A 21,583-nucleotide genomic window follows, 5' to 3' on the forward strand; every position below is an offset into this window, starting at 1 on the left:
CTAGCTACTATATATGGACATTAATGGAATCTTTTATGAGATTAATTAATAATGATGAATAGAGAAAATCTTTTGAAGCATAGTTGCAGTATCACAGAATTGTTACATTACAGAAGGACGCCATTTGGCCCAATATGTCTGTGCTGATTCTCCAAAGGGGCAATTCATCAATCTCTGCCTTCTCCCTGAAACCTTGCACATTTTACTTTTCAGATAACAATCCAATTCCCTTTTAAATGCCTCAATTGAACCTGCCTCCACCACACTGTCAGGCAGTGCATTCCAGATCCTAACCATTCGCTGTTTGCCAAAGCTTTTCCTCATGTCTCCATTGCTTCATTTGTCAATTACCTTAAACCTGTGCCATCTGGCTCTCGATCCTTCCAACAATGCTAACAGTTTCTCCCTACCTGCTCTGTCCAAGCCTCTCATGATTTTGAATACCTCTATCAAATCTCCTCTCAACCTTCTCTTCTCCAAGAAAAAAAGTCCCAAGTTGCCAATCTATCAACATACCTGAAGTTCCTCATCACTGGAAATGTTTTCGTGAACCTTTTCAACACTCTCCAATGTAAGAAAAAAACATACGAACATAAGAAATAGGAGAAGTAGGTCATCTGGCCCCCTCGAGCCTTCTCCGCCATTCAATAAGATCTGTTTATGCTTTGAATTCCACATTCTCATCTGCCTCCAATAGCCTTCGATTCCCTTGTCCAACAAGAATCTATCTACCTCCGCCTTAAAAATATTCAATGACCCCGCCTCCACCACCTTTGGAGGTGGAGAGTTCCAAAGTCGCACAATTCTCTGGGAGAAAAAAATTCTCCTCATCCCTGTCCTAAAAGGGAAACTCCTAATTTTAAATAGTGCCCCCTAGTTCTGGACTCACCAACCATGGGAAACATCCTTTCCACGTCCACCTTGTCAATACCGTTCAGGATCTTACATACTTCAAGAATTGGATGCAATACTCCAGTTGAGGCTGCACCAGTGTTTTATAGAAGCTAAACAAAACATTTTGGTTTTTGTATTGTATGTCCTTATTAATAGAACCTATTAATACTGGTTAATCCATCCCAAAAAGAACACTTTAATTTTTAAAAATTCATTCATGTGGGTTTCGCTGGCTGGGCCAGCATTTATTGCCCATCCCTAGTTGCCCTTGAGAATATGATGGTGAGCTGCCTTCTTGAATCGCTGCAATCCAAGTGGTGTAGGTACAACCACAGTGCTGTTAGGAAGGGAGTTCTAGGATTTTGACCCAGCGACAGAAAGGAATGGCGCTTTATTTCCAAGACTTGGAAGGGAACTTCCAGGTGGTGATGTTCTCATCTACCTGCTTCCCTTGTCCTTCTAGATGGTGGTGGTCGTGGGTTTGGAAGGTGCTGTCGAGGGAGCCTTGGTGAATTCCTGCAGTGCAGCTTGTAGATGGTACACACTGTGTGTTGGTGGTGGAGGGAGTGAATGTTTGTGGATGTGGTGCCAATCAAGCGGCTGCTTTGTCCTGGAAGGCGTCCACCTTCTTGAGTGTTGTGGGAGCTGCACTCATCCAGGCAAGTGGGGAATATTCCATCACACTCTTGACTTGTGCCTTGTAGATGGTGGACAGGCTTTAGGGAGTCAAGAGGTGAGTTACTCATTGTACGATTCCAAGCATCTGACCTGCTCTTGTAGCCACAGCATTTATATGGCTAGTCCAGTTCAGTTTCTGGTCAATGGTAACCCCCAGGATGTAGCTATTGGATGATTCAGTGGTGGTAAAACCATAGAACATCAAGGGGCAATGGTTGGATTCTCTCTTGTTGGAGGTGGCCATTGCCTGACAGTTGTGGGGCACGAATGTTACTTCCCACTTGTCAGCCCAAGCCTGGATGTTGTCCAGGTCTTGCTGCATTTGGACATGGACTGCTTCAGTATCTGAGGAATCTTAAATAGTGCTGAACATTGTGCAATCATCAGTGAACATCCCCAATTCTGACTGTATGATGAGAGGAAGGTCATTGATGAAAAAGCTGAAGATGGCTGGGCCAAGGACACTAACTGAGGAACTCCTGCAGTGACCTCCTGGAGCTGAGATGACTAGCCTCCGACAACCACAACCATCTTCCTTTGTGCTCGGTATGATTCCAACCAGTGGAGACTTTTCCCTCTGATTCCCATTGACTCCAGCTTTGCTAGGGCTCCTTGATGCCACACTCAGTCAAATGTCTTGATGTCAAGGGGAATGGCTCTCATCTCACCTCGGGAGTTCAGCTCTTTTGTCCATCAGTGAGCAAGTGCTGCATGATAGCACTGTTGATGACCCCTTCCATTACTTTACTAATGATGGAGAGTAGACTGATGGGGTGGTAATTTGTTGGTTTGGATTTGTCCTGCTTTTTGTGTACAGAACACACCTGGGCAATTTTTCACATAGCCAGGTAGATGCCAGTGTTGTAGCTGTACTGGAACAGCTTGGCTAGTTCTGTAGCACAAGTCTTCTGTACTATTGCCGGAATATTGTCAGGGCCTATAGCATTTGCAGTATCTTGTGCCTTCGGCCATTTCTTGAGATCACATGGAGTGAATCGAATTGGCTGAAGACCGGCATCTGTGAGGCTTGGGACCTCCAGAGGAGGCCGAGATGGATCATCCACTCGGCACTTCTAGATAAGATTGTAGCAAATGCTTCAACCTTATCTTTCGCACTGATGTACTAGGCTCCTCCATCATTGAGGATGGGGATATTTGTGGAGCCTCCTCCTCCAGTGAATTGTTTAATTGTCCATCACCATTCACCACTGGATGTGGCAGGACTGCAGAGCTTAGATCTGATCCATTGGTTGTGGGATCGCTTAGCTCTGTTTATCATTTGCTGCTTATGCTGTTTGGCACGCAAGTAGTCCTGTGTTATAGCTTCACCAGGTTGACACCTCATTTTTAAGTATGCCTGGTGCTGCTCCTAGCATGCCCTCCTGCACTCTTCATTGAACCAGGGTTGATCCCCTGGTTTGATGGTAATGGTAGAGTTGGGAATATGCCGGGCTATAATGTTACAGATTGTGTTCGAGCACAAATCTGCTGCTGCTGATGGCCCATAGATGCCCTGTCTTGAGTTGCTAGATCGGTTCAAAATCTATCCCATTTAGCACGGTGGTAGTGCCACACAACACGATGGAGGGTATCCTCAATTTGAAGACGGGACTTCGTCTCCACAATGATTGTGCGGTAGTCACTCCTACCGATACTGTGATGGACAGATGCACCTGCGGCAGGCAGATTGGTGAGGATGAGGTCAAATATGTTTTTCCCTCTTGTTGGTTCCCTCTCCACCTGCTGTAGACCCAGTCTAGTAGCTATGTCATTTAGGACTTGGTCAGCTCAGTCAATAGTGGTGCTACTGAGCCACTCTAGGTGATGGCCATTGAAGTCCCCCACCCAGATTACATTCTGTGCCCTTGCACCCCTCAGTGCTTCCTGCAAGTGGTGTTCAACATGGAGGAGAGCCGATTCATCAGGTGAGGTAGGGTGGTATGTGGTAATCAGCAGGAGGTTTCCTTGTCCATGTTTGACCTGATGCCATGAGACTTCATGTGCCCCAGAGTCGATGTTGGGGACTCCCAGGGCAACTCCCTCCTGACTGTATACCACCTCTGCTGTGTCTGTTCTGCCAGTGGGACAGGACATACCCAGGGATGCTGATGGCGGTGTCTGAGACATTGTCTGTAAGTTATGATTCCATGAAGATGACTATGTTCAGGCTGTTACTTGGCTAGCCTGTGAGACAGCTCTCCCAATTTTGGCACTAGCCCCTGGATGTTAGTAAGGAGGACTCTGCAGGGTCAAAAGGCATGAGGTTGCTGTTGTTGTTTGTCATTTCCCATGCCTAGCTCAATGCTGTGTGGTCTGTCCAATTTCATTCCTTTTTTTTGTGACTTTGTAGTAGTTTGATACAACTGATTGGCTTACTAGGCCATTTAAGAATCAACCATACTGCTGTGGTTCTGGAGTCACATGTAGTTTTCCCTCCCTAAAGGGCATCAGTGAGCCGGATGAGTTTTTACAGTAATTTACAATGGTTTAGACCTTTAATTCCAGATTTTTTATTGAATTCAAATTCCACCATCTGCCATGGCAGGATTCAAACCCAGGTCCCCAGAGCCTTACCCTGTGTCTCTAGATTACTAGTCCAGCAACAATACCATTTATGCCATCACCTCCCCATTATAGGCATTACAAGTGCACCAAGTGAATATTGTAGATAGGTGGGCTAAATAGACTGAATATCATCTCTTACCTGAAACTGTTACTGTGTTATACTTTTTTTTTGAGTAGCTGACACTGTCCTCAGATATCAGAACAGGAAGGCTATGGAGCCTTTCACTAAGAGTCTCTTACACAGAAAACTTTGCAAACAACTGTTCTCACTGTCAAAAGTCACATATGAAGGGCTGAATTTTACATCCCCATGGCAAAGGGGTGGCAGGCATAAGATTGGCTCGTGGTAATGCCCAATGGCAGTGGTGCCATGCCCATCGCCTATCCAACTATGCCCACCCGCACCCCCACAAGTATTTTCACCCCAGGGGGGAAGGCGCTAGGGGGCCGGCTTGCCCATGGGCCAGTTACTGAAGGTCACAATTGCTGCTGGGATTTTTCCTATGGTGGTGGGTGCCTGTGCCAAGTATCCAGGTTGCCCAGTAAAAGCTGATAGCTTGTGACTAGGTCGGGAAGGATGCATCCTATTTTGAAAGCCCTGCCCATCAGAGGACCCACCACCCCCATTATTCCGCATCCCCTTATCCTGCAATTCCCCTCCCGGCTTGCCCTGTCCAACCTGGACCCTCATTCTCCTCACCTGGACCACCAGCCTGGCCCCATTGAGACCCCAAACTTGCCTGAAAGTTTGGGCTCCATTGGTGGGTGTCCCCTCTTCAGGACCCTTTCCAGTGGTGCTGCTGGGACAACAGAGCTGTTGGTCATTTGATTGTCTGTCAGTTCATGGAACCAGTACTTTCTCTTGGCTGGGGGCAGAAGTCCTGACTCAGGCCAATTAAAGGCCGGGCAGCCATTAAATAGCAACAGGGTGAGGTGGCTAAGGAAAATCCTCCCAAAGAGTATTTAGAGCCCACATGCGAAATATGTCCACTTGGCTAAGGTGCTTGAGGACTGTAGCATGCCTATGGATGCCTCAACTTGAGAGTTGGCACCAAAAATGGGATGGGAGGAAACATTTTAAAAGTTTAAAATCTAATGACAAATAGTTGCCAATTTGTGGTGTTTTAAGATTTGATATAATATAAAATAAGCTAAGTTGTTTAAAAAATCTTATATTCTTTTGGGTTGCATCTCTGTAGAATGACTTTATTACAGAATAGAGACCAATATGTAATCTATTTTTACAATTCGCTTTATTTTGAAGAATTATGCTCCTCTCTGTTGGCCCTTCTGATCCAAACAGCCAGTAAGATATGGTGAAGTAAGCCTCCCTTTGATGCTTGTTGAGACTGAAAATTAATGATGTACTTTAAGGCTAGCTGCTTGCAACTTTAGTGTCATGTTTAATTCAGCGATGAACTTCCGATCATAAATCCACACCAGCACTATGACCACCCATTTCCATCCCTATAGCATTGCTGACTCTAACCTTGTCACAGCTCATTTGCTGCTGAAATCCTCATCTGTGTCTTTGTTATTGCTAGGCTTGACTATTCCAAAGCACACTTGACTGGCCTCCCACATTCTACTGTGCATAAACCCAAGGTTAGCCAAAACTCTACTACCTGTTTCCTAACTTGCAACCATTTATCATCCATCATTCCTGTGCTTGCTGACCTTCACTGGCTCCTGAGTAAGTAACACCACAAGTTTCAAGTTCTTAACCTTGTTTTCAAATCCCTCCGTGCCCTCATTCCTCCCTATCTCTGTAATATCCTCCAGCCCCACAACCCATCAGGACATCTGCATATCTCCAATTCTGTCCTCCTGAGCACATCCGATTTTAATTGCTCCATCATTGGCAACTGATTCTTCACCTGCCATGAGCCTAAGCTCTGGAATTCTAAATTCCTAAGTCCTTCTGCCTAACTTCCTCTCCTTCCTCCTGTATGGTGCTCCTTAAAACCTACCTATATGACTAAGCAATTGGTCTTTTGCCCTAATATCTTCTTTTGCAGCTCTGTATCAAATTTGTTTGATTATACGCTTGTGAAGTCCCTTGGGTATTTTACTGTATTAAAGTTGTTTCATAAATACAAGTTGTTGTTGCTTTTTGTTATAAAACTTTCTCTTCTGACCTTTTTTCTCAGTTATCATTATAAAATAATAATGATTGTCTGCAGGTCAGGAAAGACCTGATGCAACTGACAGTTTAACACAACAGGCAAGTTTTACCTCAGCTCTCTCAATCATACCAATTGTACTTTTTGTATCGTTAAATTGATGGTGTGGCTATTCCCATAAATATTGAAAATAGAGTGTTGGAAGTGTTTTGATAATGGTTGCATTGTATACTTCTGAATACTTAATTTTGCTAAATTTGCAAAAGGTGGGGAACACTACTGAAGTAGTAAACTATGGCACTGTATAAATGTAAAACAAAACTACTTGAAAGGTCACATCTATAAAACCATAATCATACAAATACTCTTGTTTTATTTGCATGCACTTTGTCTCAAATTGGTAACCATTTTCCAGAGAAAATAATTTTATGCAGTTTAGGTTTACTTTGAAAATAATAACATTTTAGTCTGGTAAAACATTCTGTTTTAATCTTGTCATGTTAATTTACAATTTGCAGTTTCCCTTGGCTGCAGCAAGTATTATTCCAAATGCACTTTTATATTGAGAAAGGAAATCAAATATAATTATTAGTTTGAAAATGATGTTATTTTATGGTAATATTTCAAATGACAAGTGTTAGATTTTCAAACAAAAGATTAAGTATTGATGAGGGATTATGCTACCAGCTCTATAAGAATTACTCTGTAATTATGTGTGGTAAACCATGGGCCTGATTAAATGCCTTTGAAAATAAATGTCAAGGAGGGAGTAGTTGCTTGTGCATGAGAATTTCTTAACAGTAACCAGGATTTAACATGAGTCATTACTGAGAAAGTGTTTGCCTTCACAAACTGCACTTCAAGATTACTGAAAATAAAATATTCCTGAAATACATCTTCAAAATTAAAAATAATTTACCTTATATTACAACAGAATTATATTCCACTGCATCGTTTAGAAAATCATGGAATGATATTTTCAATATTAATAGTCACTTTGTAGTACAGAACTCTAGTATTACTGAAAAAGGATATGCTGTTGAAGCTTTTTGTCTTGCACTGTTCAAAACATACACAAGAATGCCAAATTTCAAAGGGAACAACTATTTATACTGCATGAGAAAAGGCTGCTGATTGGTTGGCAAGTTGAATCTGATTTGTCAAGGCATTGCCATAGAGAATGTACCAGGGAACTATTGTCATCCATGCTTTTGTTTAACTCAAAAAAAGGTACAATACCTGGGTATATGCTTTTTGCCAGGAGAGGACATGTCCTGGCATATGTACATATGTAGCTTCTAGCAAGCATAAGTAAGGCACATTGTGAGCCTGAATGTTAATCTTAAATTGATTGTTAGTGTAAATCTTAGCACACACAGGATTGTTCAACAAGCACTGTCCAATCGCAGAATCACATCTAACGTTACACCTCATACTCCTGAGTGTGAAAAGCTACATATATTCATATGCAAGGACCTGTCCTCTGCAAGCAGAAAGAACATGCGCAGACATTCCCCCTTTTTTGAATTAAACAAAAGCATGAGTGATAATAGCTTCTATGCATTTCCCATGGCAGTATCTTGACCAATCAGAATCAACTTGCCAACCAACCAACACTCTTTTCTCATGCTTTATAAATTACTGCTCTCTTTGAAATTTGGTATTCTTGCGCCTGTCTTGACGAGTGCATGTCTCTTTTTTCAGCAATAATCATTTCCAGTATTACTCTTTAACTTAGCGTATGCATATAAATCTGAACTCTATTTTGGGCTATTGATCCAAAATTAATTCAGTCCTCCAAGTTAGTATGCAAGTTCTCTTTAAATTTCCTTCTGATTTAGCATGTGATGAATTATACAATTAGCCCAGAAATCTAAAGAGGATGAAGATTTTTCCTTTCTTCCAAATCTAATAGTAATCCTTTAGATTCCCAGCCAGTAATATTAAAGTTATACCAGGAGGTTAGCTGTTTTACTTCACAGCAATATTGTAATTGGATGTGATGGTAAATCTTGTGTGAATCAGTTTACAGCTGTCACGTAAATGTTATTTGACAGCTCCTTGGGCTGTTAGTGATTTGGTGATCATACGCGATCTCTTGGATTCCTATATCAAGCTCAAAATGAGCATTTTGTTGTTTACTTGCATTACCTTTGTCTGTATCACGCCTTGACACTAACATTTCTAACCTATCTATGCCTGTCTCGTAATCAACAATCTTTTCCTTTCTCTTATCAAAAAGGTAAAGATTCAAATGTATCAATTTCCTTTCAGAGGAAAACAAACCTGTTAGGTTCAAACAATTTCTGAAACCAATTATCACATATCAACACCTGAATCTTCAAAGAGATATCCCCTGCAAATATTCAAATTATTTCCTTCAATTCAATATTTATGCATCAATCAAGGTAATTAGATTTAAAATATAACTGCCTTCTCCCTGTCTCTACCATATTAAACATGATCTATTTCGATTTGTGTATTATGATGAAAAATATAAATTCTCCTTTATGACAACTAAACAGTGCATTTTCAGCAAAGTTTAATTAACCTTCTAATTATAGTCAAATTTGTTCTCAAACTCTTCTCCATTTCATTTAAAATCAAGAGGCCTTCTACTTAAAGGTCAACTGTACAGGCTATATCTCACATGTATGATGGACTCAGACTGTAAAATTAGTTTTTGGCTTGGATGATTTTTTAATTATTCCATATAATGGTGTGATATACAACTGAGTACTGGATGAAGAACTCTTCTGAGATTTAACAAATCAATCATGGAGCAATGACTGCAGTAAAAGGTCCATTAGGACTACACCATACTCATTCCATAAATTCAGAAGCTCATTATGGTCTGCTTGTATAGATTGCTATAATCTAACTGATCTGACTGATTGGCCAATGGCCACTAATTGTCAGTAGTGCTTCAGGTTTATGAATATAGTTGTGTATTCTAGGTGTCTATTTAAAATTCTAAGAGCAACTGTCTTAAATCTAACACAACTCTCAACATAGACCATAACTTCCACTTGCCATCATTAAGACAATACTTTGCTCTTGAGTTGAAGGATACAGACTGAAGTGTTTAATTAAAGATAAGATACCATTTAATGTTGAGGGCACTCTGGAAAAATAGAATTGTTATCATTATATTATATTTACAGTGGTTGAAATAATGAGTAAACTGCAAATTTTATTTTCAATGTTAGGATTAACATAATGCACAATTAATGTTAATCATTCATTGTTATTTAATTTTATTAACCAATTAATTAATACATTTTGCAGATCTTAATTTTACTTACACCCAGATTGCTGCCATTTTCTTCATATGTGACCGGGAAGTATGCTGCAGAAGTTCCAGGACCCGGCTAGTCATATCTCACTTCCCACCTAAATATTTCAAATTTTTCACCCAAAACAAAGGTCAAAACCCCTTTCAGCACTCTTATTCCAGTAAGCACAATAGATAGTCTGTTCTGCAAAAAGTTTGGTGCTAGCCTTTTGGTGGCTAACAACAGGAAAGTGGAGGTTGAAAAAGAGTGGAAGTAGTAAGCAGCATCTCTGAGCACATGGAGTATTGTGAGACTTCAGAAAACCAAACAGTTCTCCCATTGCTTACCAACAAGGCATCCATTCAAGCTGCAACTTAGCTTTGGCACACAGGCATTTTAAAAGGTCTTCACACAACAAATGATTCTAGTTCAACTGAGCTGCTAAAAGCATGTTAATTATACAAACAGATGTCCAGTGTACAGGACAGGGGCCTGGATGTCAGTGTATGAACTCTTGAAAGTTCTGTTAGCACAGCACTATCTGTTTGTAGAACAATTCAACTCCCAACTGAAGGGAGAAAATCCAAGGTTGAGGAAGATCTATGAACACTGACCTCCTTTTGAACAAACCATGTTGTGTATTATTGACAGAACTTACCAGAACTAGGAGATGGTGTAGGAGATGGTGAAGCAGGAGAACAGCTCTATGTTCTAGGCTAGTACCATCCTGGACTAATTGTACCTCCACCCTCTACCCTCTCTACCTCTCTCTGTCAGGTGCACATATATACACGCACATATATTTAAGTACAAAACCATCATGCAGTGTATCTGCTGTTTAGTGGTGAGCTTTGCAAGCAACATTGCAACATAAGATCCTCTAAAAGTTTTGTAGAACTGAAGGACAGTTAGCCAACAATGACAGTGCCAGAAAACACAACTCACTTACCTTTACACTGGGAAGCATTTAGAAGAAGAAGTAGAATAAGGTGAAAAAAATACACTCATATAACAACAACCAAGGGAAGGACCAAAGTAAGAAATTCTAGACTCAAATGGAGTGATTTTGGCGGGTAGGGGATGGTGTAGTGCTTTGTCATTGGACTAATAATCCAGAGACCCAGGGTAATGCAATGGAGACCCGGGTTTGAATCCTGCCACGGCAGGGATTTGAATTCATTAAAAACCTGGAATTAAAAGTCCAATGATGACCATGAAACCATTGTCAATTGTTGTAAAAACCCATCTGAGTTTTTCTCTCATGACCTTTAGGGAAGGAAATCCATCAGCCTTACCTGGTCTGGGCTACATGTGACTCCAGGCCACAGCAATGCTGACTCTTAAATGCCCTCTGAAATGGCCTAGCAAGCCACTCAGTTGTAACAAACCACTACAAAGTCACAAAAAAGGAATGAATGAAACTGAACAGACCACCCGGCATCGACCAAGGCACAGACAATGGCAGTCACAGCCCTGTCTACCCTGCAAAGTCCTCCTCACTAACATTTGGGGGCTAGTGCCAAAATTGGGAGAGCTGTCTCACAGACTAGTCAAGCAACAGCCTGACATAGTCATTCTCACAGAATCATACCTTACAGATAATATCCCAGACACCACCATCACCATCACTGGGTATGTCCTGTCCCACCGACAGGACAGACCCAGCAGAGGTGGCGGCACAGTGGTATACAGTCGGGAGGGAGTTGCCCTGGGAGTCTTCAACGTCGACTCTGGACCCCATGAAGTCTTATGGCATCAGGTCAAACATGGGCAAGGAAACCTCCTGCTGATTACCACGTACCCCCTTCCCTCAGCTGATGAATCAGTGCTTCTCCATGTTGAACATCACCTGGAGGAAGCACTGAGGATGGCAAGGGTGCAGAATTTACTCGGGGTGGGGGCTTCAATGTCCAGTACCAAGAGTGGCTCAGTAGCACCACTACTTACTGAGCTGGTCTTGTCCTAAATGACATAGCTGCTAGACTGGGTCTGCAGCAGATGGCGAGGGAACCAACAAGAGGGAAAAACATACTTAACCTCACCCTCACCAGCCTGCCTGCCACAGATGCCTCTGCCCAGGATCAGTAGGAATGACCACCACACCGTGGTTCTGGAGACAAAGACTTATCTTCACATTGAGGATACCCTCCATCGTGTTATGTGGCACTACCACCGTGGTATGTGGGCTAGATTGCAAACAGATCTAGCAACTCAAGACTGGGCATCCATGAGGCGTTGTGGGCCATCAGCAGAGTTGTACTCGAACACTACCTGTAACCTAATGGCCCAGCTAATTCTCCACCCTACAATTACCATCAAGCTAGGGGATCAACACTGGTTCAATGAAAAGTGCAGGAGGACATGCCAGGAGCAGCACCAGGCATACCTATAAATGAGGTGTCATCCTGGTGAAGCTATAACACAGGACTACTTGCATGCCAAACAGCATAGACAGCAAGTGATAGACAGAGCTAAGTGATCCCACAACCAATGGATCTTTTCTAAGCTCTGTAGTCTTGCCACATCCAGTCGTGAATGATGGTGGACAGTTAAACAACTCAGATGAGGAGGAAGCTCCACAAATATCCCCATCCTCAATGATGGAAGAGCCCAGCACATCAGTGCAAAACACAAGGCTGAAGCATTTGCTACAACCTTTAGCCAGAAGTGCCAAGTGGATGATCCATCTCGACCTCCTCCAGTGGCCCCCAGCATCACAGAAATAGCACTGAAGTCTTGTGCTCCAGAACTTGCTGCGCTCCTAGCCAAGTTGTTCCAGTACAGCTACAACACTGGTATCTACTCGTCTGTGTGGAAAAGTGCCCAGGTGTTTCCTGTACACAAAAAGCAGGACAAATCCAACCCAGCCAATTACCACCCCATCAGTCTACTCTCGATCATCAGTAAAGTAATGGAAGGGGCCATCAAGAGTGCTATCAAGTGGCACTTGCTTTACAATAACCTGCTCACTGACGCCCAGTTTGGGTTCCGCCAGGGCCACTCTGTTCCTGACCTCATTACAGCCTTGGTTCAAACATGGAAAGAAGAGCTGAACTCCCGAGATGAGGTGAGAGTGACTGTCCTTGACAGAGTGTGGCATCAAGGAGCCCTAGCAAAACTGGAGTCAGTAGGGGACACCTCTCCGCTGGCTGGAGTCATACCTAGCACAAAGGAAGGTGGTTGTGATTGTTGGAGGTCAGTCATCTCAGCTCCAGGACATCACTGCAGGAGTCCCTCAGGGTAGCATCCTTGGCCCAACCATCGTCAGCTGCTTCATCAATGACCTTCCTTTCATCATAAGGTCAGAAGTAGGGATGTTCGCTGATGATTGCACAATGTTCAGCACCATTTGCAACTCCTCAAATACTGAAGCAGTCCATGTTAAAATGCAGCAAGACCTGGACATCATCCAGGCTTGGGCTGACAAGTGTGAAGTAACATTCGCGCCACACAAGTGTTAGGCAATAACCATCTCCAATAAGAGAGAATCTAACCATCACTCCTTGATGTTCCATGGCATTACCATCACTGAATCCCCCACTATCAAGATCCTGGGGGTTACCATTGACTAGAAACTGAACTGGACTAGCCATATAAATACTATGGCTACAAGAGCACCTCAGAGGCTAGGAATTGTGTGACAAATAACTCATCCCCTGACTCCCCAAAGCCTGTCCACCATCTACAAGGCACAATTCAGGAGTGTGATGGAATACTCCACGCTTGCCTGAATGAGTGCAGCTCCCACAACATTCAAGAAGATTAACATCGTTCAGGACAAAGCAGCTCATTTGATTGGCACCACATCCATAAACATTCACTCCCTCCACCACCATCACACAGTAGCAGCAGTGTATACCATCTAGAAAATGCACTGCGGGAATTCACCAAGGCTCCTTCGACAGCACCTTCCAAACCCATGACCAATATCATCTAGAAGGACACCACCACCTGCAAGTTCCCTTCCAAGTCACTCACCATCCTGACTCGGAAACATATCACCGTTCCTTCACTGTCGCTGGGTCAAAACCCTGGAACTCCCTCCCTAACAGCACTGTGGGTGTACCTACACCACATGGACTGCAGCGGTTCAGGAAGGCAGCTCATCACCACCTTCTCAAGGGCAACTAGGAATGGACAATAAATGCTGGCCCAGCCAGTGAATGAATAAAAAAATAAAATAACCCAGCTGCCTGGCAAAACAGGCAGACGGGATTTAAAATGGACATGGAGCTCATCCATCCCTCTTACATTAAACTTTTTACCCATAGGCTGCAGTTTTATCCGGTGCCTCAGAGCAAAGGGAGAAGGGTACCTGCCAGAAACCAGTGGGGTCTTTCTTTAAGTATGTAAAATTTACTCTAGTGTTATCCCCTGGATCTGACTGCTATATTAACCATTAGCCTGAGCGAGGAAGCAATCGTAGTTAGTCCACCGAGTCCACCTTGCGGATTTAAAGTTGAGTCCAGAGTAGGCTTAAGCAAGTAATTGAAAAAAAAAAATTTTTTTCAATTTCCGCATGCTCATCTGGGCCACAACAAGGAAAGTTGAACAGTAGCTTGCAGCCCATCGGGGGAGAGGCTGCTGTATGCCACAGCCTAAGTTCTGCCTTCAGTTAAAATCAATATTATTTACACACCACAAAATGTCTACATGGTATCTTAAGGTGTTACAGAAGAAAATGTTGCCGACTGTACTTTGAGCCACTGTTCCTGTAAATGCAGCAGACTAACCGTGTTCATACTGGATGGCAGAGCAGGCTCGGATGGGGTGAGGGGGTGGGCGGCTAATGACCTACATCTTCTCCTACTCCTGTGTTCTTTATGCTCTTACATTTTCAAGGCAGGATGGTGTGTGACTTGAAAGGAAACTTGGACGTGGTGGTATTCTATTGTGCCTGATGTACTTTTCCTTCTAGGTATAGCAGAGGTCATGTGTTTGGGCAGTACTGTCGATAAAGCCTTCATGACTTGCTGCAGTGCATCTTATAGATGGTACACACTGCAGACATAGTGCACTAGTGGTGGAGGGTGTGAATGGTTAAGTTGGTGGATGTGGTGCCAATCAAATGGGCTGCTATATCTTAGATGGCGTTAAGCTTCTTGAGTGTTTTTGGAACTGAACTCACCCAGGCAAGTGGAGAGTATTTCCAAACACTCATGAGTTGTGTATTAAACGCTGGTTTGGCCTCAACTAGAGTATTGTGTCCAGTTCTGGGCGTTACCCTTTAGTAAAGATGTGAAGGCATTAGACAGAGTGCAGGAAAGATTCGCAAGAATGGTTCCAAGAATGAGGAACTTCAGGTATGTTCAGATAGATTGGAGAAGTTGGGAGTGTTTTCTTGGAAATGCTCAAGTTCTATAATACCAAATGATTAATTCTGTGATTCTATGTCCTGTAGACAGTGGATTGACTTTGAGGAGTTAGGAGATGAGTCACTCACTCCAGACTACCCTGCAAGGAGATTTAATAGAGGTATTCAAAATTATGAGAGGTCCACACAGAGTACATAAGGAAAAACTGTCCCCATTAGTGGAAGGATCGAGAATGAGAGGGCACAGGTTTATGGTAATTGGCAAAAGAAACAACATGAAGAAGAATAGCTTTTTCATGCAGCGACTAGTTAAGACCCAGAATGCACCACCTGAGAGTGTGGCGGAGGCAGTTCAGTCGAGGCATTTAAAGAGGGAATTGGATTGTTACCTGAAAAGGAAGAATGTGCAGGTTTGCGGGTAGAAGACCAGGGAGTGGCACTAGGTGCTTTGCTCATTTGGAGACATGGTGCTAAATGGCCTCCTTCTGTCCTGTAACAATTCAGTGACTGAGTTTTGCTGAAAAAAAGAGATAACATATTTATACTGTAAGAGGCAATCAGAGTCCACTTATCAACCAATCAGCACTCTCTTCTCATACTGTATAAATATGTTGTTTCCCCTGGCATTGGTATTTTCTTACAAATTGTCCTGATGAGCACAAGGCAAAAAAATCTTGGCAAAAAAATCTCTTTTTTTAAGTAATACTCAAGTTCTATACCACCAAACAATTACTTCTGTGATTCTGTGTCTTGTAGATGGTGGGCTGACTTTAGAGAGTTAGGAGATGAGTTACCCATTCCAGATTCCCTGCCTCTGCCCTACATTCTAGTTAAAAGCATTTATATGGCTGGTCCAATTAATGTTATGCTCAATGGTGACACCCATAACACCGCCCCCCCACCCCCCCTCCCCCCAACCCCACCTCCTGACCCCAGTATGTTGAAGGTGAGGGATTCAACAATGGTGATGCTATTGAATGTCAAGGAGATGTGGTTAGATCCTTTCTTTTCTCTCTTGTTGGAGATGGTCATTGCCTGGCATTTGTATGGCGTGAATGTTATCTGTCACTCATCAGCCCAAGCTTGAATGTTTTCCAAGTTTTGCTGCATGCGGACACGGACTGCTTCAGTATCTGAGGAATCGTGAATGGCACTGACCAATGCGCAATCATTAGTGAACATCCCTACTTCTAATCTTATGATGGAGGGAAGGCCAATGATGAAGTATCTAAAGATGATTGGGCCTAGAACTCTGCTCTGAGCAATCCCTACAGTGGTGATTCAGTATTGGGAATACTGAAGCCATTATCATTGGTCCCAGCCACAAACTTTGTTTCCTACCCATCAACTTCATCCCTCTCCCTGACTACTGCCTGAGGCTAAACCAGACTCTTCATAACCTTGGCCTCCTCTATGACCCTGAGCTTCTGTATCAGCAGGACCACCTACTTCTGCATCCATAAGATTGCCAGTCAGGTCTCCTGCCTCAGTATATCTGCTGTTGAAATCCTTATTCTTACCTCTGATAGAACAGGGTTCAACTATTTAAATGCTCTCTTGGTTGGCGGCCCATCTTGCCCCCTCCATAAACTTGAGCTCATCCAAAACTCTTCTACCTATTTTCTAGCACATGTAAAGTCCTGTTCACCCATCACTCCTGTGATCACTGACTTACATTGTCTCCTGGTCAAGCAATGGTTTAATTTTAAAATTATCATCCTTGTTTTTCAAATCCATCACTGGCCTTGTCCCTGCCCCCCTCCCTATCTTTGTAACCTTCTCCAGCCCTACAAGCCTATATGTTCTTCTAATTCTAGCCTTTTGCACATTCCTGATTATTTCACTCCATAATTGGTGACTTTTCCTTTACCTGCCTAGACAGTAAGTTTTGGAATCCTCCCCTAAACCCCCCTGCCTATTCTACCTACCTCTCCATCTTTAGGATGCTCCTTAAAGTCCACATTTTTTGACTAAGCATTGGGTCACCTGTCCTAATACATGTGGCTCAGTGTCAAATCTTGTTTTATAATATAAATTTTATTCAATATATAGTGCCTTGGAATGCTATAAAGGCACTTTATAAATGCAAGTTGTTGTTAGGAACATAGGAACATAGGCGCAGGGATAGGCCATTCAGCCCTTCAAGCCTGCTCTACCATTGAACTAGATCATGACTGATCGTCTCCTCAATGCCATTTTCCCACACTCTCCCCATATCCCTTGGTATCATTAATATCTAGAATCTATCAATGTCTGTCTTGAACATACCCAATGACTCAGCTTTCACAGCCCTCTGGGGTAGAGAATTCCAAAGTTTCACTACCCTCTGAGTGAAGAAATTCCTCTTCATCTCAGTCTTAAATGGCCTACCCCTTATCCTGAGACTGTGTCCCCTGGTTCTAGACCCCTCCAAGTTTGGGAAACATTCTTTCTGCATCTACGCTGCCTGGTACCTTAAGAATTTTGTGAGTTTCAATAAGATCACCTCTCAGTCTTCTATGCGATAGAGAATACAGGCCCAGTCTCCTTAATCTGTCCTCATAGGACAATCCTGCCATTCCAGAGATCAGTCTGGTGAACCTCTGTTGCAATCCCTCTATGGCAAGTATATCCTTCCTTAGGTAAGGAACTAAAACTGTACACATTAATCCAGGTGCAGTCTAACTAAGGTTCTATGCAACTGAAGTAAGACATATTGGTATATCTGTGAACAGCAACTTGTCTAAAGTGGCAGATGAATCCTATGCCAACCTGGAAAGAAATAAGAGGTGTGGCATTTGAGGTTGGGAGTGACCTTCGTTGCCATTAGTTTTATCTGGCTCTGTGGTCGAATTAGTTTGGAGGTATCTGTGCAATGTATTTTTGAATGTCAGTGCTGAAATTATACTGCGCCATTCAAGTTGTTTTTGTAGGCATAGCCAGGTGTAACCTACTAAACAGCATGCAGCAATCAGCTTTTCTCAATATAAGGAAATTAACATCTTCATTTGATCATACATTTTTGGTTAAAAACCTGTTTAAAGTATCACCTAGATGTACTTGGAATAATCTTCTGGTACTATTTCATAAACTCTGACGGTTCACTCTTGATTTGAACCCCTCCCACATGGCAGGACAATGTGCGGGGTTTAAAAAGTGAGATGCGCTACACACTGAGGTTCCATAGCATTCAGCCATACACCCCCTCCCCTTCAACATCAGTGCCCCAAAAGCATTTTGACTCCATTTTCAGCAGCATCAAGGCCACCCATTACAGGCAAGTGGGGGCCTCAGAGATTTTTAAATATAGGGGTCCAATGATGTAATTCTTACCCTGATGTCAGTTTAACTCCAGGACACATGAATCATGCTCAGACCTTGCCAGCAAGCAGGATTGGAGAAGAATCTTCATTAGCACCTCCCAAACTCATGATCTTTGCTGCCTCGAAGAACAAGAGCAGCAGTACATGGGAACACCGTTATCGCCAAATAAGTCACTCAACAACCCAGCGTGAACATGTAACATTGTTCTTTCATGATTGTCAGGGCAACATGCTGGAACTCCCTCCATACAGCACCGTGGGAGCACTTTCTCCACACAGACTGTAGCGCTTCAAGAATAACTTAAATAAAAAAGAGTGGCTCATATTATTTATTTTTAAATTTTATAAGATTCCTTATAGGCCAGGGGGGAACCTTCACAGAATCACAGAATTTTAACAACACAAAAGGAGGCCATTCAGCCCATCATATCCGCACCGGCTCGCCAAATGAGCATTATGACCTAGTGCCATTGCCCTGCCTTTTCCCCGTACCTTTGCACATTGTTTCTATTCAAATAATCATCTAATGCCCTCTTGAATGCCTCGATTGAACCTGCCTCCACACTTCCAGGCAGTGCATTCCAGACCCGAACCACTCATTGTGTGAAAACGTTTTTTCTCACATCACATTTGCTTCTTTTGCAAAGCACTTTAAATCTGTGCCCTCTCATTCTTGATCCTTTTACAAGCAGGAATGGCTAATCCCTATCTACTCTGTCCAGGCCCCTCATGGTTTTGAATATCTCTATCAAATCTCCTCTTAGCCTTCTTCCTTCCAAGGAGAACAGTCCCAACCTCTCCAATCTATCCTCATAGCTGAAGTTTCTCATCCCTGGATACACCTTTTCTGCACTCTCTCCAATGTGTTCACCTCCTTCCTATAATGTGGTGCCCAGAACTGTACACAATACTCCAGCTGAGGCCTAACAAATGTCTAATATAAATTCAGCATAACCTCCCTTCTCTTGAACTCTGTGCCCCTATTAATAAAGCCCAGGATACGAAATGCTTTATTAACTGCCCTCTCCACCTGTCCTGCCACCTTCAATGATCTATGCCCAGGTCTTTCTGTTCCTGCACCCACTTCAAAATTCCACACCTTATTTTATATTGTCTGTCCATGTTCTTCCTAACAAAATGCATCACCTCACACTTCTCCGCACTGAACTTCATCAACCATCTATCTGCCCACTCCACCAACTTATCTATGCCCTCTTGAAGTTCCATACCCGTCCTCCTCACAGTTCACAACACTCTTAACTTCGTATCATCCGCAAACTTTGAAATTGCCCCCTGCACACCAAGATCTAGATCATTAATATATGTCAGAAAAAACAAGGATCCCAATACCGACCCCTGGGGAACTCGACTACAAGCCTTCCTCCGGCCCGAAAAATATCCATTGACCATTACTCTCTGCTTCCTATTTTGTAACCACATTGCTCCTGTCCCTTGGGTTTTTTCTGCACTGGCTTTCCCCAGCCCCCAGGCTGAGATCATTGCAAGCCTGCTCCTTACTCATTCATCTTGCCAGAAACCATTCCATTCAGTTCCTGGTAGTGACTTACAATTGCACGATTTCCCATCTCCACCCACAGGCCTCCATGTCATCCCAGCCAGCTTCAGGAAAGAGTTAGCAATCTGAAATTTAAATAAGGATCACAAATCAAAACCATCCGGATCTCACACTGCAGAGGTCCAGACAGTTCACCACCCACATTGCCCCCACCACACTTGCACACCAGGTTTGAGCTGGGACTTTTAGATTAGGGTCGAGGTTATGGTATTCACTAAAATCACAAAGACATGGAGAGGGTGAATCTAGAGCACTGTTTCAAAGGAGTGTAGGCAAAATGCTGTTTCTATTGGCTAGTCAATTTCCTATGAATTGAAATCGTCACTTGACTTGTGTCCCCCATATTTAACTAGTTCAAAAATTTCTGAAGTCTGATCAGCTAATCACCCATGATAAGCCGCATAATGGTATGAATTGTTATTTGGAACAGTGGTGAATAGTGATTGATTTTTCATCATCTACTTTCCAAGGATTTGTTAATGCCTTTGCCATGTAGAATTTAATTAACACCTACAACAAAGCTCCCAAGTTTGGATTAATTTCCAAATTAATGAACCTGGCCTGGTCTCGAAAACAATTAATTTATCACCTTTATCTTGCAGTTTATTAAAGGGAGGCAGCTTCCATTTTAACTCCAGCTGTACCAGAAATACGCATTGAAAAATAAAAATCTCCCAATTTATCACATCTATCTAGCATGTTGGTGTTTAACTCTCATTGTCTAACAGTATATAACTCCGCATTCTGCTTGCTTTGTTGATTGTTGCTCTGCAATGATTGGAAAATGGTATATGTTGAGTCTAATATAATTTCCAAATCTCTTTCAGGTCTGTCCTAGATGGATTGATCCATTCATTGAGGACGTAAGTCCCTCTGTTTCTTCCTATGTGAAATATCTTGCATTATATGTGTTTTATTTCATCTGATGTAGTGTTATAAATGTATTAATATTGTCTACATTCTTCTATTGTTCCTTGTTTCAAAAAACTTGACTGTTAAATAAGTACCATATGTGAATCTGACCAGTTTGTTTTGTGTTTCTGAATCCAGGTTATTTCCATCAATTAGAAACTGTAAGGACCCAAGAACTATTACTCAGATAGTTCATTGAGTTAATCTCTTCTGCTTGATACCACTCTCCTTACAATGCCCACCCCTTCCTCTCTTTCAGGCACTTCCTACCCACATCCACGTTTTCCCCAGAATAACCGCTATTGTAAGCTTGCACAGCCTTTATCTAGAGCTTTAGCAAACATATTCTACATGCCTAGATGCACTAATTGGGAGGGCTTTCCAACACCCACCATGGATGTTACTTCAAAAAAATTAAGGAAATTTGCTTGTAGCCTTTAGAATATAAGAGCATAGAAATAAGAGCAGGGCTGTGGGCATTTATTGCCCATCCCTAGTTGCTCTTGAGAAGGTGGCCTTCTTGAACCACTGCAGTCCATGTGGTGTAGGTACACCTACAGTGCTGTTAGGAAGGGTGTTCCAGGCTTTTGACCCAGTGACAGTGAAGGAACGGTGATTTAGTTCCAAGTCAGGAACCATCCAGTCACCAGACTGGCTTGGAGGGAACTTGCAGGTGGTAGCATTCCCATGCATCTGCTGCCCTTGCCCTTCTAGATGGTAGAGCTCAGGGGTTTGGAAGATGCTGCCAAAGTTCTTACATGTTGGGTGAGGGCGAGTAGGCCACTTCGTTCTTAAAGCTTGCTACACCATTCAACAAGACCATGGCTGATCTTTTATCTCAAATCCATCTTCCCACACTATCCCCATATACCTTAATTCCCTTCGTACCTAAAAATGTTATTGATCTCTGTCTTTAATATACTCAATGACTGAACATCCGCTGC

This window comes from Cetorhinus maximus, chromosome 1 (assembly GCF_964194155.1).
Source record: "Cetorhinus maximus chromosome 1, sCetMax3.hap1.1, whole genome shotgun sequence".
Classification (NCBI taxonomy): Eukaryota; Metazoa; Chordata; class Chondrichthyes; order Lamniformes; family Cetorhinidae; genus Cetorhinus; species Cetorhinus maximus.